Here is a 24,790-nt window from a genome sequence, read left to right as displayed (position 1 = left end):
AATACAGTACAAAAATAACACCATCAGGAATAATAGTGAAGATTAACTAAATCCAAAACAGGCCTTTGAAATGATTAATAAGATAAGAAGACCTCTGGCAAGATTGATACAGGAAAAAAAAAAGAAAATGACAAGCAAATAAAATACAGAATGAAAAGGGAAAAGTTATAATCCAACAGATTAAAAAATAAAAGAATATTAAAGTAGCTATATTCCAATCAACTGAAAGTCCAATATGAACTTCATACATTTCATATTGGATTTTAAATATATTATTTAAATATTAGATTTCAAATACATACATATATTTGAAAAAAACATAAAATGCCACAAAAGTGGAAGAAATAAAAAATTGAATAAACTAATAAACATGTAAAGAAATTGAAATGGTATTCAAAGACTCCTGGACCCAGACGAACACTTGGGGTGGGGGGAAGAGAGAGGGAAACAAATCATGAGAGACTCTTAACTACAGAGAACAAACATGGAGGGAGGTGGATAGGGGGATGGGATTGATGGGTGATGGGTATTAAGGAGGGCACTTGCGATGATGAGCACATGTAAATGATGAAACACTGAACTGTATTCCTGCAACCAATATTGAACTGTATGTCAACTAACTAGAATTTAAATTTAAAAAAAATTCAAAGAAACAGAAAAAATAAAAAAGAAAACTTGCTGAAAAAAAAAAGGAATTCACAAATGGGCAAGCTAAAGGACTGAGCAAATGATTACTGGTAAAATGTAAGGTAATAAAATGGCTTTAATTTCCTTATCTTTCATGGCAAAAAATAATGAATATATATTTACTCTCAAAACAAAACAAAACAAAACGAATCAAACCCCAAAGACTCCTGGACCAAAATTCTACTCGTCTTTCAAAAAGAAATTAATTCCAAACTTATAACTTTTCCCCGAAATATAAGAAGTTGCAAAATTTGCCAAGCCTACTTATATAGTTAGGTTACTAAGCTTGATTCTAAAATTGGGTAATAATAGTACAAGAAAAATGCCTATTTTAATACAAATACAGATGTGAACCTTAGCCATCTGAACTCAAAAGTATATAAAAATAATACAGTACAAAGCATAATTTATCTAGGAATACATGAATGTCTCAATATATAAAAAAATCTAAAAATTTAATTTATGCATTACTTGACCAAAGGTAACAAATCATAGCTATCTTAAAATTGCAGAATGACACACCGATAAATTCTATTATAATATCCTTAGAAGACAAGGAATAGAAGAGAATTTTTTTAATTTGGAGAGGTTATATACCAAATTCTTATTGTAAGCATACTTAATCAGGAATGAGATGAAGATTCCTATTATCACTGCCACTGTTGTACACAATAGTGGATGTTCTGACAAATACTATAAATAAAGCAAAAGCAAAATAAGTGAATTGTAAAGATGAGTAGGAGAGAAATGCAACTGTCATTATTTACAGACAGTGTGATTATCTACTGTATTACTTCCTTAGCGCTGGCATAACAAAGTAACACAAACTGGGTGGCTTAAAATAGCAGAAACTTATTCTATTACAGTTCAGCAGGCCAGAAATCCAAAATCAAGTCCAAAATCAGCAAGGTGGTTCTCTCTGGATGTTCTAAGGGAGAATCTGTTCCATGCCTCTCTCCCGGCTGTTGGTGTTTGCCAAAAATCCCTGACATTACTGGGTTTATAGCTGCAATGCTCCTATCTTGGCCTCCATCATCACATGGCCTTTCTTCAATAGTGTATTCACAAGGCCTTCATATTAAGGATACCAGTCATTGGGTTTTGAGGCATACTTTTTTTTTTTAAGATTTTATTTATTTGAGAGACAGACTGAGCAAGAGAGAGAGCATAGGAGCAGGGACAGAGCAAGAGGAAGAAGCAGGCTCCCGTGCTGAGCAGGGAGCGACACGGAGATCAATCCTAGAACCCTGAGATCGTGACCCAAGCCAAAGGCAGATACCTAACTGACTGAGCCACCCAGGTGTCCCTTGGGGCCATCTTAATTCAGTATGACCTCTTTTTATTCTTTTTTTTTTTTTTTTACAAATATAAAGACCCTATTTCTTTCTTTTTAAAAATTTTATTTATTTATTTGTTTATTTATTTATTTTAAAGATTTTATTTATTTATTTTAAAGATTTTATTTATTTATTTTAAAGATTTTATTTATTTATTTGACACAGAGAGAGATTGAGAGAGAGAGAGGGAACACAAGCAAGGGGAGTGTGAGAGGGAGAAGCAGGCTTCCCGTTGAGCAGGAAGCCGGACACGCTCCATCCCAGGACCCAGGGATCATGACCTGAGTCGAAGGCAGACTCAGCCACCCAGGCACTGACTGAGCCACCCAGACACCCCAGGGCATTGCATGTTTTACACATACAAATAAAAAGATAATCATCAACCATATTAGATTGGATACCTATGAGAAGTGAGGGCAATAGGAATGAAAACTAAAGGTAATAAATACAGCAATGAATGAAGAGGCACCTTGTTCAGACCAATGTATAAATAAACCGAGGCTTAAAACAAATTACTTGGTGAGCATGGGGTCAAAACAATGGCATTTAAAAAACTATTTTATGTTTATCTGAGAGAGAGAAAGAGAGAACGAGCAGGGGGAGAGGGAGAAGCAGGGGTCCCTGCTGAGTTGGGAGCCTAACACGGGGCTCAATCCTAGGACCCTGGGATCATGACCCAAGCTGAAGGCAGACATTTAACTGACCGAGCCACCCAGGTGCCCCAACAATGGCATTTTTGAAGTGAATTCAATCTCCATAAGGGATAATATGTTTAACATTTCTATATATTAGGTATCTGTGTGCCAATTGTGTGTTTCTACAATCAATAATCTCTCCTCTCCTCTTCTCTTCCTCCCCCCTCTTTCTTTTCCCTTTCTCTCTTATCTATCTATGCATCTATCTATCATCTATTTCTATTTCAGGTACCACAGCATCCCACCTGATGAGTATTCTTTTCCATATTCAATAGATGAATTAACTGTTGCTCAAGGATATCTGGTGTCTTTCTCCCTCACCTTAATGTAATCTGACTTCTGCTTCCTTTATTTTTCTGTAGTTCTTAGTTGTCTTGTCTGATGGGTATTTTTCAGCCCAATCATTACTGGGTATATTTGTACTCTTTATCTTACTTTCCCCCCCTAATTGCTTGCTTGTTGACATGACCTCTTAGTTCTCATTGTTCTCTGAGTGTTAAGTACTTGTTTCCCTTGTCGATATCCCCTGCTATTCCTTCACCTTAACTGTTAGCATTCTTTCCTCACTTTTCATATTCTTTTTCTCTGGGACCTGAACATATACTCCTGAAGTACAAGTTATTGGGCCAGTTATAGAGACCTGCTAGTTATAATTTGCACAGGCTCTGTTCTTTCCTGCTTTCCTGACATTTCTTATTCTCTCTCAATATGCAATGCCCTTCCCTTCAAACACTCTGCTCAGTGTTCCTTCCCTTCCCCACTCTATGCACTCTCTTTGCACCCAGCGAAATTCCTGGTTCAAAGTAAGCATTCCATAAATAGGAGTCAAATGAAGGAAGGGAAAGAAAAGAAAGGAAGAAGGAAGGGAAGATGACCTAGCTGACCACACTGGTAGGTATGGCAGAATTCAAGATGAAATCTAAACTTTCCAACTGCAAAGACTGCCCTCTCCAGTATGTTATTTGTTTTCCAGTCCAAACAGCAGGCCTGCATAACTCATTTGTGGGTTTGGGTGGGGGTGGGGTGGGGCTGACTCATTGTTTTCACATATGCCTGATTATATATAGTCTAGTATATTTGTGTATGTCTAGTATATACTACATTATTGACTTGACCTCATTCTGAAAGTCTGAGACTAATTCTGACTTGAAATAATCTGTTGTCAATTGAATAGACTGGGTACCTCAACAAGTTATGTTGACTATGTCCTTTAATCCTAGCAAACAGGTCTTCCTAGTGAGTCTAGCCACATTGGTTATCTTTTCATGCTTTGAAATAGTCGCTTAGTTCCTCTTTCATATTGCTTCACTGAACAAATACTGTGCACTTACTAAGTGCTAGGGAGGTCCTGGGCACTGGGGATACCACAGGGAACAAAACAGACCAAGTGTCACCACAAGCTAACATTGGGGATTGAGGGATTCATACATAACAAATTAAAATACAATATATACTATATATATATATACACACACACATATATAAAATATAAAATAAGTATATATATAAATAAATAAAATGCAACAAAATACTATATATATATTATATATTACACACACACACACACACACACACACACACACACACACACACAGTATCTGATGGTGGTAACTGCCATGGAGAAAAATAGAACAGAGCAGTGGATAGAGAATAAGAGTAGAAGCAAGAAGCTGGTATTTTAGATGGGATGGAGGGAAGACTTCTCAGAAGATAATGTTTGAAATGAGACCTGAGGGAAGCAAGAGAGTGAACTCTGGCTCTCTTCATGTAGGAAAAATAGGAAGTGCAGGTAGAAGTGTGGTTGGTATGTTTGAAGATCTAGGGGAAGGCCAGGGTGACTGGAATGGAGTGTGCAAAGAATAGCAGTAGAAGATATCTTTGGAGGAGTAGCCAGACCCACGCAGTAAATTGTAGGCCCGGTAAAGGCTTTGAACTTAAAGTCTGAAAGTCTTACAATGGCTTAGAAGATTCTGCATTATCTGGCTTCTTTGGCTGATGTCAGGGACTATGGTGAGGTTAGGGATGCCATTTTGGTATTCCCTCTTAAGTTTCTACACCCTGATGCCTCACTTGTATAATCCTTGACCAGGCCTTGCCCGACTGTGTCTCCAACCTCATCTGCCAGTTCTTTCCCTGCTACTCACACTACTCTAGCCACACTGACCAATATGTTGCTTCTTGAGTACACCAAGTACATTCCTCCTTTAGTGACTCTGCACTTGCTACTGCTTCAGAACATTCTTCACCTATATATATTGGAATGGCCTAATTCCTTACTTCATTTAAATCTTGATCAAATATTATCTTTTCTGAAAAGCCTTCCTGATGATTCCATTAGAAATAGAGCCTTCATGATTTTTATCCCCTTAACCTGTTTTATTTTTTCTAACTAGTGCTTACTGCTCTTGACATATTATTGTTTAATTTTTTTCTATTTTAGAATGGTAGAGTCTTTATCTTCAATACCATTTTATTACCATGATCTACAAAAGTGTCTGGCATATAGAAATGTTAATAAATTTTTGTTAAATGAAATGATCCAAGAAAAGATATGGCAAATTTGCTTCTGTGAATCACATAGGAAGCATTTACCAAAGGCTTTCTATGAGCCAGGCATGGTTCTTAAAACTCTAAGGATATTAACTCATTTCATCCTTTCAGTATTGCAGATGAGAAAACTGAGGCCTGGAGAGACCAGATAACTTGTCAACTGACACTATAATTAGTATTAGAACTGGGCCTGAATCTAGATAATGTGGCTCTAGAAAGCAACACCTACTCGTGTTTATTTATTTATTTTTTAAGATTTTATTTATTTATTTGACAGAGAGAGACAGCCAGAGAGAGAGGGAACACAAGCAGGGGGAGTGGGAGAGGAAGAAGCAGGCTCCTAGTGGAGAAGCCTGATGTGGGGCTCAATCCCAGACCTCCAGGATCACGCCCTGAGCCGAAGACAGACGCTTAACGACTGTGCCACCTTCTCATGTTTAATCTCACATTGTATTTTTATTTTTCATGACTACTATAGGATGTTAAATGTTAATATATACTACAGTGTGCTATCAATTTTTAAAATTTGACTAACTGTTCTAAACATAACAAATTATTTATTTGAGTGAAGTTTAATATTATTGAAAGCTTTATTAGGAGTTTCTGGATAAAATTATGGGAGAGGGAAAATTTACTGAGCATTTATTAATTTGTCTAGATCAGGTTGTTAGGGCACTTAAATATTGTTTCCATTCTGGTGCATTCCCTGGAAATGTAATTTTATCTTGACTATTCTTTTTTCTCCCCAATAAGTCCAGAAAGAGAGAAAAGAAGGGAGTAACTTATGTGGATAAACTTCATAGGGTGTCACAGAATGAGAAACAGGGCAAGGGCTAATTTTATAAATTACTAAAAATATGAACTTGGGAAAATTATTCTTAATAAGCGAGAGTGTTGAAATTTAAGAGATGTGTGCCAGATGGTCTGATGGAAACTCAGCACCATTTTCCCCCTCCTCTCCTTTCCCCTGAATTCTTGGTAACAACATTTTTCCGAGACTGTGCCAGCAGGGTTCTGGATTAGATTTCACCCATGAGAGGCTCTTGTGCAAGATTTGGAAGGCAGAAGAGAAGCAGAAGCCATTATTGCTCCTGCAGGCAGGTTCATGGGCTTCAGCAGATGGGCATATATGAAATCCTGCCAGCAGTTTCCCAGCATCCTCCTGTGAATCACCTACTTTGAGGCTTCAGGCAGCTGAGCTCACTGGTGGTGGTGGTAGTGGTCTATAAGCTTGTACTTCGTGATTCCCTGAAAACCAGCAGAGGTTTTCCCTGGCCTGTGCTGCCCCAACCCTTGAACTGGTTTTTGTAAGCCTCTTATTCATTTTATTAAATTTATTTCTGCATGAACCTAGACTGGCTTCTGGATTTCTGACCTGACTCCTGATTGCTATACACAACATTTTCTCAGGAAGAATATTTTATTTGATATGTGTTTTATAATTCATTTTCTTCCACAGATATTAAAAAAAATTTTTTTGTTGGAAAATAAATGGAAACATTAGTGTCAATTACTGCCTTAAACTATTTCATTTGGGTTGTTAAGGTAAATCAAACCAGTTATTCAATAATTTGTATGTGATATAATATTTATAACTTATTTAGTACTCTATAGTTTCTGAATAAAGTTAGAGACTCCCTGGTTGGTAAGCATCGGCAGATATTGTAGACAAAGTGGAAGTTTTTCAAATACTCTTCAGAATTTTTGGATACAAGGATCGAAGGAAGATATTTACACCATCTCCTGATTCTTCTGATCACCTCCGCTTTAACATGTTCTATGTTTTTAAACTAATGTTAAACTAAGGCTAGAAGTACAATGACTCATCTTTGCATGGAACTTTTAGTTTACAAAGCACATTCCACATATTGCATCATTGGCTCCCCACATATTTAAGCTCACTTCCTGTATGTTTCTAAAATTTCATGTGCTTTCCCTTTGTAGCTCTACGTATTGCTTTTACATTGTTATGCCTCTCCTATCACTTCTTGATTTCAAACTTTTTTTTTAAAGATTATTTATTTATTTATTTGACAGAGATAGCCAGCTAAAGAGGGAACACAAGCAGGGGGAGTGGGAGAGGAAGAAGCAGGCTCCCAGCAGAGGAGCCCGATGTGGGACTCGATCCCGGAACTCCGGGATCACGCCCTGAGCCTAAGGCAGACGCCTAACGACTGTGCTACCCAGGTGTCCCGATTTCAAACTTTTTGAAAACAGGAATCATGTTCTAGTTATCATTATTTGCCTGATGATTAGCTCAGGGCCAAGCAGATGGTCAGAAGTATATTTAATGAATGGATGTAAGTGGCTGAGACTGAGTTGACCCAAGGCATTTTGGACTCTGAAATTCATGACCTTTTTGTGATGTCACTTTATATCTCATTCAGAATATATGATACCAAAAGAACTGGTGAAATAATTGAAAAAAGAAAACAAATTCCACAACATATTTCAAGGAAACTACTTGATAAAACCAATCAAAAGGATCAGGGGGAACATGAATTTATCATTGCTTTTGACATGTATTAACTCTAATATACCTTTTCAGGTACATGTCCCTTAACTCTCCAACATAACTACTCCTTGCCATCCAATAACTGTTAGTGATAGGGAGACGGTTAACAAAAATAATTCATGTCCTGTGCCTGGAAGACTTGACAAATGCTTCATTTTAAATGCTATGTTTGAGAAATTCAGGGAAGCAGAGAAAAAGCAGTGACAGATGGGGTGGTTTATTTTGAGCCATATTTTAGGCAATCTTTATATTGATGAAGAAGAGTTATTTAGTCTAGAATACCACTATGTGCAAAGAGCTATACTAGTGTTGAGGAGACAAACGTGTTCGGTGTGGTGTCTGTTCTCAAAGAGTACAACAGGCATAAGGTATTCAACAATTACAAGGTATTCAACAGGTACAATATGGTGTGATAAGCACCGAATAGCAGACACAGTAAATGATGGAACTTAATATTGTGCTGAAAGAAGTAGCCCCTTCATGCCAAACCAACAGGCACAGAATCAAAGAGTAGGAGGGATTGATAGTCCCTCTACCAATCATCTGCTTCTAAGTACAAACTGCAGCCTACTCCAGAGGCCATTGTCCTGATTTTTAGAACAGTTAGTTTAGAACTAACTGTTCCCAGCACAAAAAAAATTCATTAATAATTCATCTGCTCAACTATTTTTTAAGGTAAAGACAAATTCCTGCTGCAGGTTAGAATGGATGCATATACAAAGAGTACAGGGGTGCCTGGGTGGCTCAGTCTGCCTTGGGGTCAGATCCTGATCCTGGATGGAGTCCCAGGATTGAGCCCTTCCTCTGTCTCCCTGCTCAGCAGGGAGTCTGCTTCTCACTCTCCCTCTGCCCTTTCCCCCCACTTGTGCTATGCTCTCTCTTGCTCACTCTCTCTCAAATAAATAAAATCTTTTTTTTAAGAGTGTATATTTATTTAAACGTTTAATTTGCAGGTAGAGTGCCCAAGAACAGGTATTGGAGTGAGTGGGAAATGTAGTAAAAGCGAAGGTGGACTTGGATTCAGGAATGGGTTCTTTCATGAATGCAAGGCAATTTAATACTTATATTTTGCACTGAATTGAATTCATGCAGGTGTGTATGCTAATATTACATATTTTGGCTTGTATATCCATAGTACAGAAATTAAAAAAAAATTATACATCATCTTAATTATACTAGTCAAAAATTTTTGCATGATTTAATCCACTAAATTTTTTTTTCCAAAGCAGTGACTTTTTATTTTGGTAGACGTTTCTTACCAGATAAAGAACACATTCATCAAGAATTGCTGTGATTGCCTAACAGAGGGGGAAAAACCCACCCTAAATTAAAAATAAGACCCATCTACTTTAATTATAAAATGAAAATGATTACTACTACTTACTGATTACTTAAATATTCATGAGAAAAAGTCCCCAAATTTAGATGGTTGCATATTTAAAGATAAGGGTATGTTCCTATGTTTTATAAGGAAATAGAGTTAATCCTTATCCCCATGGTGGAGCTCTGGGAGAACTCCGAAAAATGTCTTTCCTGCTTTCTGTACATTTAAAAGGTAGTGAGTAGCAGTGAGGGAGTTTTCCTCCTAAATCAGATGCAGTGGATCAGGATGATTTTGCCTCAGATGCACAAAAATAATTTATTCTTTTATTCTTTTTGATTGCATGTGATAATTCAAAAGCTCAATATCTGAATTATAAAAACTGACATGTCTTTTTGGACTTTAAAAATCAGCGTTTAATGGGACATTGCTAGGTGTCCAGGGGAATTCTGAGACTGCCTCGAAAATATTGGAAGAAGTGGGAGAAAGATCCCACACACCCCAGATGGGTTGTTGTTCTAATGCCTCAATGTTAGAGCTGGAATGGATCTTGGTATAATCAAATCCAAGCCATAATTTTACTGACAATAAGCTGAAGGCTCAAAAAGGGCCAGTGATAAAAAACCAAATTTAGTAGCAGAAATGAGATCAAAATCAGGCTTCCAGAGTCCCAGTTTAATGCCATTCTGATATTTTGCAACATTTGGGCTTTCTTAGACTTCAAGGGTAAGAATTTCAATCCACTTATCTGTTTTTGTTTTTGTTTTTTCTTTTTCCCAGTCCACTTTCTTACCCTATTCTGTGTGCTTTGGCTTGTTCCTCTTTGCCTTTAGAAAACCTGCTATCCCACTAAAAGCTTCCATTAGAGACTGCCACGTAGTTCATTTACCAATAAAGAGGATGGGATGAAATGGGATCGATGGGTGAAAAGGAGGAAAGGTGAATCATCTTTTCTCTGACATGGGATGTTCTGTTTTGTTTTGGTTACTGTTTTTTAAATTTATATTATTATTACTTCCCTTATTAGTTTTTGTACATCGGGAGGGCAAGAGCCATGACATTTTCTCCTTTTTCTGTTTATTTGGCAGGAAAAAAAGAGCACAGTGAATATAGTAAGTGCCAATACCTTTGTATTTGAGTAGCACTTCAACTGAGCCAGCAGTAGAACACATAATACTGCTACCCAAGATTAGCTGACTTAATCAAATCATAAAATTAAGGACACATTTCCATTAATTTTTCTTCAATCTTATAAAATCTGCTAAAAGCTATACGCCATCTTAGCAAATTATAGCATGTACTGTCCAAAGTTTGGTTGGGAAAACAAAACCACTCAAGATCCCTCAAGCAGAAAAGGATTCGATAAATTAGATGATAAGTGAATTAAATTAATTCAATAAATTAAATTAGATAATAAGGTAATGAGATGTTTTTGAAACCACTGGCAGGGTTGGAAAAATGAAAGTCAGAATAGTGCCATTTACTCTCAGGTGTTGTAGTTTTCAGAAAGTCTCCAGAATCATAGGAAACACTGGTTATGTTTATAGCTGCCTCCAAAAACTGAGCTAGGTGAAACACCCAGAGGCACATGCAAAATATCCTTTTTGCTGAAGCCCATCAATCTGTGGTTTTGTCTGCTTCCAACGGAGAAACAAGAGTATGGTTTCTGCCTCTCTTTTTGCCTCTCAAATCTCAGGTAAGTGCCTTCTGGCTGGCACATTCTAACTTGGAACCCTGCTGACAAGAATTTTGAGGAATTGTAGCTTCCAGGCTTCTAGCTTCTTCAATACCAAGGACAGCATGGGGCAGGTGGGTAGAAATGGTGCCAACATTCTAAAGGCAATCCAGTACATAAGGATTTCCAAAGCTTTTAATTCCTTCACTTTCACCAATTATTTTAGATTTTACTTTTTTTTAAAGATTTTATTTATTTATTTGACAGAGAGAGACAGCCAGCGAGAGAGGGAACACAAGCAGGGGGAGTGGGAGAGGAAGAAGCAGGCTCATAGCGGAAGAGCCTGACGTGGGGCTCGATCCCATAACGCCGGGATCACGCCCTGAGCCAACGAAGGCAGACGCTTAACCGCTGTGCCACCCAGGCGCCCCTATTTTAGATTCTATTAATTAAAAAAAAATCATCCTGCGTCTTTTACTCATTATTTATCTGGTGGTTTGAGTATGTACCTCAGGTATGCAAAATACAGCTCTGATTTTTCCAAGAAGAGTAGTTTGAGGAATTATTTATCAGAATATCCTGTAGGAGAGAACATGGAATTTAGATCATTTGAAAAATTCTTCATATAAAGAAATGCTGTGGCTATACTCTGACAAAAACCCACCTCAGGGAGATATCTTGGCTTGAAAGAATTTTATTTTTGAAAGGAAGGCATGGTGAATGCAAATCATTTTTAAAAACTATTCCATTTGCTTTGGGAAGAGACTAGCTTTAGGGATCAGAACTCTGAAATAGCTTACTCCTGTAATTTATAGGTGTATGATTTTTCTTTGCTTGTGCCAGTGATAGTTATCTAAATATGACACATACCTCAAAAACCTTTATGGTAGCAAATACAGAACTACTGACACTTGAGGGAAAGTAAAAGTTCTTTTTCTAGAAATAATACTATTTTCTTGCCTTTGATTATTACCTTCCTTTGCAAATATTTAATAATCTACACATTTCAATGCTATCAACATGTGGAAGTTAAACATGTTTTATTTCCCAGAGAAAATACCATTTCCTAGTGGCTTTAGGAAGGAGTCACAAGAAAAGATAATGGATTACCCATACAGATATCTATAAATAGGGAGGGAAATAAACAAAGTCCTTCCATTGTTGTTATTGGAAGGAAAATTGTACTTTTGTGGTGTGATAAATTGTAAATAGGATACAATCCACTGACGTTATCCTGATCATAGTCTATCACTTTCCCTGGCCCATATTGTTAGGGAGCAGTATTTGTAAACACTACACAGGCGATCTAGGTAGCAGACAGAGTAGGAAAATTTGGGGTAGGGAGAGGGATTGATAAACAGGAGTGTGTAGGGAGGGTGAAAAAAAGGGGGGATAAAAAGGATTAGTGTGGAATATGACCTGTATTCCTTTAATGCCCTTTGAAAGACATGAGTAGAGACTGAAATTGTGCTTTATTAATTATTAATGTTAGTAATATTATTTTCCTGTTTGGACCATACTTCTTTAAATGTATCCCGATCCTGAATTGAATCATATGGGTGATGGCTCAAACAGGTGAGCTCATGAGGCTTATAACTGGGAGACCAAATATGGGTAGGAGTGAGCCTAGGGGAGCAGAAGAATTTCTGCTTGCTACTCACTCACCTGGTCAACTGCTATACAGCCTGACATGGGAGCTTCATTTTGGGGAATAAATGCTCATGCAATGAATAAATCTTTCTTGTGGTGTGAAACTTCAGTCTTCTCCTCTCACATATACATGGTTAGATAATCCTACAAACAGAAGACTGACTTCCATAATTATCAAGCTAGTTGACAGGGTAGTTCAAGAAAACCCAGCTTTTTGTTCAGCCATCCTCTTTACTTTGTGTATTTCACCTACCTTGCATGTGAATAACCTATGAGTTTGAAATTCTGGGTAGGGGCTTTCATTGTCTTAGCTTTAAAGGCCATCCATACTTTTAGATATTTTTCTGTCAGGACTCAGTCATTCATTCAATAAACATTTACTGAGCATTTATTATGTATCAAGAAGTATGCTCAGTTCTAGAAATACAAGAGAAAAAAGAAAGGTAAAGTCCCAGGCTTCATGAAGCTTTCATTTAAGAGGTAGAAATGGACATTTCCCAAGTAAAAAAAATTGAGATAATCACAGACTCTGATAAGTACACCATGGACAATAAGCAAGGTGATTAGATACAACAGAAGAGGATACCATAGGTGAAGAAAGAACTCTGTCTCGAAAAACATTTCTCAACAATGAGAAAGACTCCTCTGTAGGAAAAGTTGGTTGGAGAACATTTTAGGCCAAGAGAACAGTCGGTACAAAATTTCAGCAGCCAGAGGGAGGATCAGAATTTGCCAATATGGCTCCAGGGTTGCAAAGATCTACTTTGCTGACTCTCTGTCTTCTTTCTCTTCCATTTCACAACTTTGAAAATTTTCTTAACCTTTCTAAGCCTCAGCATCCCTATCTTCATTGCAGAATCATATATATAATTTTTAATATTGTTATGTAAATTAAATAAGACAATAAAACATCTAGCAATGTCTCTAGCACATGTCAGGTGTTTAGTAAATGATCATTCTTATCATTCATCATCACCATTATTATTAGAAAAATAAAATATAAATTAAAGGTGACAGCAGGCTTTCCAGATTCTTACTATGCCCTTTTAGTTTTATCCAGTTTTTAGAATTGCTTAAGTTGCCACTGATGTTAGGTTGTAGTTGATTTTAGAGCTCTGCAACTGGGAGAACATCTGGGCAGAAACATTATAGTTGTTACTATGAACCTCTCCCTACAACTCAGTCACATTACTATAATCATTGAAGAAGTTTTAGAAATCACTGCATGAGAGGGAAACACTTTTATCCCAATCCCCCTGCTGCCCCAATCCATATGCCATAAAAGAACAAACTGGCTCTCTTCCAATGGACTGGGAAATTGAGTTCAAAATTTGTAACCATGGATATAGAAAATTTAATAGCACCCTATAAATAAGTAATTAATTGCCAATATTTTTAGTTTGATTGTCTAGGCTCCAATGATGAAACTTAGGACATATTTTATACTTGGCATTCTGCCCTAAATATTTCCATGAACTTCAAAAACAACTCCCCACTCAAATCAGCTTCATTGGAGTGTGCAGTTAGATAAGCTGGGGTTTTTCAAGTGTGAAGTGTGGATTTCTTCTAATTCATTTCACTCATGAGACATACTTGTGAAATTCTCACTTATTATTTAAGAAGTGCTTTATAAGGAAAGGAAAATGTACCAAGTTTAAATTTGAAATACATACATATGCAACCCTTGCCTTATCTATCATTCTTTGAATATATCTTTCACTTACTTTGAATCTATCTATCCTTTACTTTGAATAAAATAACCCACAATCCTTCTAGAAATAGCAATACTAAGTGGTATTGTATAGAAGAAATATATTTTAAAAGACAAGTTTCCTGAAAAGAGACAAGAGTTTCTAAGTGGCTATTGAAACCAGCAGTTGCAAATAGCATTGACTTCTTCATCAGACCAAAGCTTCAGTAAATTGTCTTTTGCAAAAGGCAAAAAACCCCCTAAAAACAAAAAACAAAACAAAACAAAGCAAAAACAAAAACAAAAAAACCCCAAACAAACCCTGGAATAATCAAAGTTGTGATTATTATGGGTATTAAATGCATGTAAAGTTATGGCACATATAAATAAAAACAACTATGCCAGACTCAAAGAAAAACTATAGAAGAAAAAGTTTTATGCTTAAGTACCTTAACTGTACTTTAGTTCCATTTCCCTCTGCTTTTTTGAACAAGTGACCCCACATTTTCTCTTTACAGCAGGACCTCCAGCCCTGCTCATATTCATCCTTTCCTTTCTGTTACTATTATCAGCATCTCTCTAATCCAGACCCTTGCAGTAGCTTTCCACCTGGCTTCCCTATAACCATACTCTTTTCTCTCAATGGTGTACATCATTTGTCATTACTATCAGTGAATGATTATTATCATAACTAGTAATGGACTTTCCAATAAGATAAACTAAGCAGTCCTAATAATACGAGTTGTTAAGAAAAACTGACTCTGTGAATGACTGCTTTGGTAAAAAATAAATTGAATATTGTTATGCTAATATGCTCGTGAAGGGTTTTGAGTGAATGATTTTCTGTGTAAATTGGTAAGTATGTGTAAAAGTGTATACATGGAGATTATTCTGAATAAGAGCTTTAATATTAAGAACATACCCTCCACTTTGCCGCAGTGCAATTTGGGTGTTGTTTGAGTGCTAGGCCTCTTAAATCAAAATGTAAACTAAGAAGAAAAATTGGGATCCAAGGAGAGGCGGTGCAATATATTAAGGAACAAACAGGCTTTGGGATTGAAAAGTTTGGAGTTTGAATCATTTGCTCCACCATTACTAGCACGATGACCTTGGAAGAATTACTTAACCTCTGAATGTCAATTCTTCCCTAAATTTTTTTCCCTAAAAATATGTCCTAAAAATTCTTACTTCTTCCCTCATAGAGCTGTTTTAAATGTTGTATTAGGTAACACAAGCAAATTTATAAATATGCTGCCTGGGAAAAAAGATAGTTACTAAAACTGTGGTTATTAATACAATGATGTAAAGAATAACTGGTAAAATGTCCATTTTCCTGGACACTGGGATACTAAACCATCAATGTAGAATGGTATTTTAAAAACTCCTAAGCAAAGGAAATGTTTCCGCAACACAGATCATCTCTACGCAAGAAGGAAGGTATTTCACATTCCTAGATAATGAACAAGGATCACAGAAATGGAATTTGATGACAGCTTGCTATTTGAAACAAAACTGGAACTTTTCTTACCCTTTCTAAAATATCAAGCCATTTCTCCACCAACTTGTGGTAACTTATGAATTGAATGTATGAACTATAAGAACAGAAAAGTAGTGTGTGAGTTTATGTGTGTGTCGGTGAGTGTTAGAATTTGGCCCTTCCCCTCTCGTCTAAAGACTTTCTACTCTTCTCTACCTGACCTAGAATCCCTGTAGACTAAACTCCAAGCACCACCTCTTCTGAGCTCCTTTGCCCTGTAGCTTTTATTTGGTTTAGCCAATGGTCTCCCATTGGCAAGACTGGAAGAATGGAAGAAGAGAAAGGTTGGAGTATTGATTTCCTCCTTACCCCATTTTCTCATCCCATGGAAGCTCTGTCTGTGACTATCTCTTCCTTTACCCTATTGGAAATTGCTTCTATTAGTCTTATTTGTATGGTAATAGATCTCACCAAGTTCAAATAACATGAATTCTCCTTTTACTCTTTCAGAACTCCTTGGATAATGGTTTTCTTCTGGTGTTGGTCCCTGGATTCCCTTAACCCTGCCTGCATACTGTCAATGAGTCCCTCCCCTTTTTTTTCTTATTTGAATGTAGCTGACACACACTGTTATATTAGTTTCAGGTGTACAACATAGTGATTTGACAAGTTTATACATTATGTTATGTTCAACACAATTGTAGCTACCATCTGTCCTAATACATTGATATTACAATAAGGCAATGAGTTCCTTTGAGGACTATTTATACTTTCTGAATGTATCATCTGTTTCCTGCTAGGACCTTGACCAATATATTGTTTGCGTGTATTTATGTGTGTTTATTTCAGGGAAAAAAAGAGAGAGGAAAAGGATGATGATTAACTTTTCTGTAAACCAACCAAAACCTATGGCCTTTTGCAATTTAATCACTTAATAACTTCTTACCAATACATCATATTGAAAAGAAGATTAAGGAGGGCACAGAGGAAAAAAGAGAGATAGAAGAGAGGAAAAAATACATAAAAGGAGGAAAGAAACAAGTCTTAACTTCTAATTAATTTTTTTAAAAACCCATTATTTTAATAGTGAATTCATTAATGGTTAAAGTAGTAAGAAGAGGAGATCGGAGGGAAAAAAATACTAGCTCTGTTCATTGTCAGAGGAGTCCCAAGAAGTAGAAATTGTGAATTGCTATATTTTTCTACAGATTTCCATTAGCAAAGAGCATCTTTTAAAAAAAAGAGAGTTAGCCTTTTCATGATCAGCAAGGAAATTTTATGATTGAAGAGTTGTGAATGAAAATAACATTTATCTTTAGTTGTTTAATTTTTAGAAATAGCAGGAAAAATCTGGATTTACCTCGTAAGGCCAAAATTTGAGTCTACTATATTTGTTCTAGAAATATATTAGTTTGGATAACTGAGCTGGATTAATAAATGGTTTTGAAATAGTAGGAGCACCATTTGTTAAAAGAATCATATGGAAACAGAAATGATCTATACCACATGGTACTTACATCCTGCTGCCAGAGGCTAATCAGAAAAACCTAAATGAAAATTGTAAATACAAATGAAGAAGTAAGTTTTACAATACTTTATCTACCTACCTCACGATTTTTTTTTTCCTACCTTACATTTGCTGATGAAAAAAAAAAAGTATAGCTGTGTAGGGATGCCCTTCTTGGAAGAACAGACTCTAAGAGAATTTATGTAAACAGAATCAGATTTCCCTTTTAAGCACACTAAAAAAGGAGGTAGATTTACATAAAAATATTTTTAGCCAAAGATTAAAGATATTTTAGATACAGACTTAGAATAATTTATAATATATAAATGCTGTGCAGAAATTATTTTAAGTCTAGATGTTTTGGATGGGGAAATGAAACTGTAGGTTTATAAGATATTTTATAATTAAACTTTAGCTCCTTCTCTGTGCCAAGTACATGACCCTAACCTTTAAAAACTTATGGTTGAAGTGTTTATTTTAAGTGATATTTTCAAAATTATGAACCTTACTTAATAGTTGTGGATAAGGCTATTCAGTGACCAGGGATATATTTTGATTTCATCCTTGATAAAAACTAACTTAGTAAATAGAAAAGATACTATTAAAAGAAGACAGATGTTTGTTAAAAAAGACACTTTGTTGGAGAGGATTTTTTTTTATCTTTTTTCTTTTTATTTTTATTAGGAAGTTCAGATTTGGCTCCAAACATTTCTTGCTTTCTTTAATAATCCACAAAGATTTAGCCTCTAAATTCTTATTGATCAATTTTTAGATTGAATCAAATTTTGGTGCAAATCGTTTCTTCAATATGACACTTGATTAACTCTTTCCTCAAAAGCTTTTTCTTTCAGTCTCTGGGGGAGAGTTTACTGGGGCTTGAATACATCAGAATTTGGTGAAAAAGTTAACAATCACTCTACCTATTCCTTTAAGGGTATTGCTCATTTTGATCAGACTCTTTTTAATCATTAATTATTAAAATTAACTTTTTGGTCTTCCTTTGTCCAAACTGAAAGTATTCATTTTTTTGAAACATAAATTTTATGGAATGATTTTTACCCTTGACTTGAAACTTTCAGTAAGTCTTCTCTTAATTTTATCCAATTTATTAACATCCTAGTTATGTAGCATTATAGAGTATTATATGTTTTCTTTTAATTACTACAGTTTTTGAAAATTTGGACTTCTGGTTGGTTAGTTTCTTCTGATTAGGAGAATATTTATATATGAAATATTTTTCACCATGTATTAATTGAACATTATCTGCTGTATTTCTGATATATTGAAAGTTCCAATAACATAGTAATATATACTTAATATCGTAACCTACTAAAAGTCAGAAAATACTTTTATTTAGCTCTAAATATATTGCTTATGTACTTTTCACTACATGCTTCATAGGTCATTTTTTTGGATGGCAATATTATGTTGCAACACAGATGTAAAAGTCTATTTGTATAATTAAAAAGAACCCAATTTGAAGAACTTTTCTAAAATAATTGAGTTCAAAATTTACTTCTAGTTAGATTGTTTAAAAAAATCTCTTACATATTTCTTCAATTTTTTCTGTGTATTCATAGATCCAGTTTAGGAATCTGGGTTCCACCTTTTTCTAAGCTGTTGCATAATTTATATACAAGCAGCAATACAAAGAAGTTACAAAAATATTTTCGCCTTAGTGTGTAGTGATGAAAAAAAATAGAAATAATCCCAAAGTCTGCTTTTCATAGCCTGTGTTGTAAGAGATTTTTTTCTTATTTGGATATAAATCAGTTTGTGTGTGCAACATCTTTCCAAAACTTCTATTTCATTACTTGTTTTGCCTCTGGAAATGTTTATTTTCACAATTTCAAGTACTTTAAAACTAGTTACTAAACAATGTATCATTTTCTAAAATTTACGATATTTACAAAGGCCACATCTTGGATATACTGCAAACCAACTTTATAGGCACTTTAAAATAAAGTTGTTTAATTGTATCTTTTAAGGAAGAAAATTTTAGTTTTTAAAGAATTGTTTGAGAAGAACTTAGCAGCCATTTGAAACATTTCAATTTATCCTAATTATCTTATTTTTCACTTTATGTCAGATGAAATTATAATTCTAAAAGTACTTCAATTTGATATTTAGTTATATTTAAAACCTATTATATTTAATTCATAATAGATAAATGACATCACATTAATTTTATTAATCTTACAACTTTTTCATTAAAAATAATATATTCTCAAAAATTTGGAAATATGGATACTAAAAATAGAAAATAAAAAATTGATAGCAATTAAAGATATTATTTAATTGAACATTTATTTTAAGGAAAAATGATTATGCTATGGGTCAAATTTAGGCATTTTGAATAGGCAGACTTAATTCGAGAAACCTTATGTAATGAAACAAAAGACCTTTTAAAAAACTTCATTTTGGCAAAGAAATCATGACTTTACTGGTTTTAAGACATTTGATGTTCAATTTAGGAAAATTTTAAATTCTATCATTCATAAATCATTATGCCTATGAAAGTAAATCTAATCTATATTAACTTTTTAGAAAGCATATGAGGACAAATATTAAACAAGGGGAAAATATATTTTTTCTTTTTTATGACCAAAATCATGCTCTTCCCAAATCTACTAAAGAAAAGAACAGGACATTTCTTATGGTATAGATTTTGAGGAGGTTTTGCTCAAAGTTAAAGCTTCATTCAAAAAAATTCTATATTACACCTGAAAGTAATATAACACTGTATGTTAATTATACTGGAGTTAAAATAAAAAAAAAAAAAACTTTAAATCAGTCTTGAAAAGGTACATAAGAAGAATTAACTTACAACTAAAACGAATATGGAACAATGGAAGATTGCTATCAAGACTCCATCTATTGATATTTTTTAGAAAAAATGGTCATTTTTATAAACCAAATATATATATCTAGCAAGATGATTACTTTTTTAAAGTTACCTCTGAAGATTGGCTAGAAAAAATTAATGTTAACTCCTATATAATCTCAACAAATTTTTCCCTGGTAGTAATCAAAGACAATGAATCAAAGACTGAAATTATGGTCAGTAACATATTAATAGGTTGTAAATGTTCAACATAGTATTAAAGGAAAAACTATGAAGAAGTTATATATTTTTTTCATATGTACAACTAACATTCTTAGAAACAACTTTTATAATTGTGTCTTTACATATTGTGTTAAATGTAGCATAGTATGGTAAACATGTCATTCAAAGAAATAACATCACTTGGATAAAATGAAATTTTATCAGCCCTAGAAATATTTTTCTATATATTTTTCTATATATTTTCTATATGTTTTTTACATAATTTATAAACTGTAAAAAACCATTTTATATATATTTATAAATGTGAACATTGTTTCATTGAAATAATACTGCAGGTTTACATATATAATTACCGTTCTTAGAAATATCTTTAAAAAAAGAAATATGAAGATGTTTTATTACAAGCTTAAGAAAAATGATATAGGCAGAAAATAGTTACATTTTTACCAATGTTCATTTCTTTCTTGAGTTCTCTTCACTACTGAGAGAAAAAGAATATTTTCTTGAGGGGAAAAAAGAGCAAGTTAAAGGAAGACCTATGGTCACTGATAATTGTGGTTATCTATAAGGGTGAATGTTAAATTTCCATAAAATTAAAAATGAATTTTCAGTAATAGCCAAACATATTTTTGGGGAACATTGGTTATAGTGGGGGCACTTTTTGAATTTTCTCTACCAGCCTTACAATGATACCATAAAATATTAAATCAAATATTTATGCTACAAGTGTGAATATTTTTAGCAATACACCATTTAGGATTTGAAATCTTTATAATTTCCTTTCTCTCTTTGATTAGTTTGGAGCTGGGGAGAAATTTGTTGAACTGGAAATCACCTTATTTCTATCATCTACCCTTTTCAAACATCTCAATTTTTATTCATTAATTCAATAAATATTTACTGAGCCCCTACTATATACCAGGGATGTTCTAGGCATTGTGACTATCCAGTGAAAGAAACAGACAACAATCTCTACCTTCCTGAAGCTTACATTCTATGCTTTTCCATAGGTCCCTTCTTTTCAATGTTATCTTTGTTCTCTGAACACACTTTACACTTCTAAAATTCTAAGATTTTGGTGTAGGAAAGAGCTGAGGAGAACAGAAGTGAGGAATGACAAGCAAATTAGTGGGATGCTGAGACTGAGCATGTAGAAATAGACATTATTTTGTTTCTTTCATAAAAACAGAGGTATCTAGTATTTACTCTTCAGTTGTTCAGGTTGCCATAGCGTAAGCTCCCTCTATTTCTGCTAATGGTCTGGAAAACATATTCAGACAAAGGAAAAGGAAAAATAACAAATGTTCAACTGCAAACCCATAAGGCAGCTGAATTTTTCATGCCTTCCAAGCACTAGTTAGGTATTAGGTTTAATTGTCAGTGCCTGACAATCTTATTGCCAGGAGCAATAGAATTTATTAAATTGTGCATGTGCTGGTTATGAAAGAAAGGAACCTCAAATTAGAGCAGGTGATGAAACTGCCACCATTGTAAATTTCTCCAGTGTCAAGAGAGAACGTTAATATTTCAAATACCATTCTTTGAGAGAAGTGACAATATGCAAAGTGTCGACAGCATGGTAAATATTTAGGGTCTAAATTAAACAGCTGAGAGCTTTTTCCCAATTGAATTTAAGTTTACAGTTCTTAGATTCTGAACAATTGGCCTAAACTGACTGGCATCTTGTGGCAAGGTGGAAAGCAAGATAATCTGTAGCTCTTATCCTTCCCTCAAATGCTGCTGAATGTCTGCTGGGGTCTTTGGCACAATTAAGGGTTGTTTCTTGGAAATATTATTTTGCCTGATAACTAACTGTTTAGTGTTGGAGACTGGTTACTTTATAAACTTCTAGAATGGGGCCTCTGCAACATGTGCTGCATTAACTTGTTAGATTTCTTAAAAAGTGAGGCATGTTAGTGACTTGGTATTGAATGCACTCAACTACCAATATCCTGAAGATACCACATCGAGGCTAGTTTCACTAATTTATATGCCCCTAGAGTATCATCCATTTTGTACAGGATTTCAAATACAGGGAAGTAGCCTCTAATCCTGTCTTTGAGTCTTCTTCCTGTTAATAAATTCTCATTTTGTGCTTTTGTGTGCCCTTTGTATTTATTTTTTCTCTTTCCTTCCTTCATTAGTTTATCTAACAGCCTGCTAAAAGGTGCCTCCCTCCAAAGAATTACTTCTTGGAATCCTTTAATTTATATTTTAATTTTTATCAGTTTTTTCCTTCTGGTATCATTATGTTTGTTTCCTTGCTTAATTTTTGCCTAGGTTCTTTAATTGGGTGTTTATTAATTTTTGTTCTTCCTTTTTTCAAGTATAAGTATTTAAGGCTATGAATCTTCCTGTCACCATAGCTTTATCACATAATTTCTAATACAAGTTAGTTTCCTTATTACTATTCTGTAGATGTCTTGCAGTTTATTTTTATTTCCATTTTGACTTAGTTTTTTAAAAATCAGGGGGTATGTTTTTATTTTCTGGTTTATTATTAATTTCTAGTTTTATTGTTTTGTGATTAAAAGTATGTTACCTTTACTCTTTCTACTTTTTGGAGCTTATTGAGTTCTTTTTGCCTATTAAAGAACAAATGTTAATGTTCCACAGACATGTAGAAAGTAGGTATATTCTCTTTTTTCATGATGTAAGGGTTGAATACACAGTGATCACATGCTACATTATCAATTATGTTCTTTAGGATTCCTGTATTTTTACTTATTATTTGTCTACGTCATGTATCAAGGACGGGAGAGGTCAATTAATATTCCTCCTACAAATGCATTTGGCTATTTCTCCTTATATATCGTATACTTTTTGTTTTGTAAATATTAGTGCTTTGTTATTTGATCATAATTAATTCTGCACTGTGGATTGTGCATTTTCTTATAGAGCATGTTTCTTCATGTGGTTTATGCTTTTGTATACGTGTGCTTCATATAAAAATAATTATGACATCTGTTTTTTTTTAAATTTTGTTTTGTATATACCTCTTTACCTTTTTATTTCTACCTCCTGAGTTATTTTAGGGGTCTCTATGGTCAAATTAATAGGTGAATTTTGTCCACTACCATAAAAGATATGTTTGGTGTTTTGTACTTTATCATATTATTGTATTTTTTTATATTTTATACTTTTGTTTGTTTTTGAAATTTGCAATATTAAGTTTGTTTTGCTGCTTTCTTGTGTTATGTCATTTCTAATTTGTAATTATTTATTTGTAGTTAGTGATTTTCTTTTAATAGGTACATTTCTAACTGCAAATTTATATAATACACTTAATTCTCTAAGTGGAGGATTTATTAATGATAAAATAATTATATTTTTGCGTTTTCTCACCTTAGAATCTTTCCTTTCCATACCTGATTTTAATTAATAGTAACACTTTTCTTCATTTTTACATTTATCGTTTTCCTTATTTTCAGGCTTCAAGTATAAGTACTGCATTTTTCAGATTTAATGACTCCTCCTTCCCCCACTCCCAACCATAAAAGATAATGAAAATTAGGAGCTTAACTAAGAGATGCTTTGGTGTTGGACTTTTTGTGTGCATTCCCCCCACCCTTGCCCTGAGATATTCAGTGTCCTGTGAAGCTTTAGATATAAATAATTCCAAATTTCTGGGTAATTTTCTTAAACCAAATCTTTTATTTTTCCTTACCGTTATGATAGATTTCTTTTCTTAAATCAATATCAATTTTGTATAAATTGGAATTTCATTTCACCTTCATATGTATAGTTTTTCCTATTGATTTAATTTACTAATTTTCATCTCATTTTGCTTTCCTTTCCCTATCCTGCCTTCCATATCCATTACTGTGTTTGCAAGAATATTTACTAAGTGTACTTCCCACATGGACCTCATTTCTGTTTTTTCCCCCACTTTCTTTCTAAGTTCAGCCACAGCAAGTTTTACCTTATTCTGTTTTCCTATGATTTTTCCCCAGAGCTCAAGTCTTTTTGGTTTGAATTTTTATTTAAAAAATTCATGGTGGGGTGCCTGGGTGGCTCTGTAGGTTGGGTGTCTGCCTTTAGCTTGGGTCGTGATCTCAGGGTCCTGGGATCCAGCCCTGTGTTGTGCTCCCTGCTTAGCAGGGAGCCTCCTTCTCCCTCTCCTGCTCTCCCTGCTTGTGCTCTCTCTCTGTAAAAAAAAAAAAATCTTTAAAAAATTCACAGTGACACTGATGACTACAATTTTCATTTGCTTCTTACTGGTATTTTACTGGCGAGTTAACTCATTTCTCTTGCTCTTTTACTCCTCTTATTTTCTTTTGGTATGATAGGAAAAATCTTGAACAAGGTCCTGGCATATTATTATTCATTTTGTTCAAAGAGATGGGTTCTACTTGGACTACATACTTTCCAAGATTTAGTAAGAGAAAGGTGCCAAGGTGGTCTTTTATATTGGTAGAAGCTCTTGTTATAAGCATGTGTGCGAGTGAAGCATTTTATAGTCTTTACTTCCTACCAGTCATCTAAATTGGCAGCTACAGGGTTATTCATGATCGTGTCTCTTTCTTCCTGTCTCACCAACAGACTATTTCTTTTTTTTTTTTTTTTTATTAATAATGATTTTTTATTATATTATGTTAGTTACCATACAGTACTTCCCC

The sequence above is a fragment of the Ursus americanus genome, chromosome 9, assembly GCF_024610735.1.
Source record: "Ursus americanus isolate L20-20 chromosome 9, mUrsAme1.1.p, whole genome shotgun sequence".
Lineage (NCBI taxonomy): Eukaryota > Metazoa > Chordata > Mammalia > Carnivora > Ursidae > Ursus > Ursus americanus.
Note: the sequence above shows the minus strand (reverse complement) of the source record.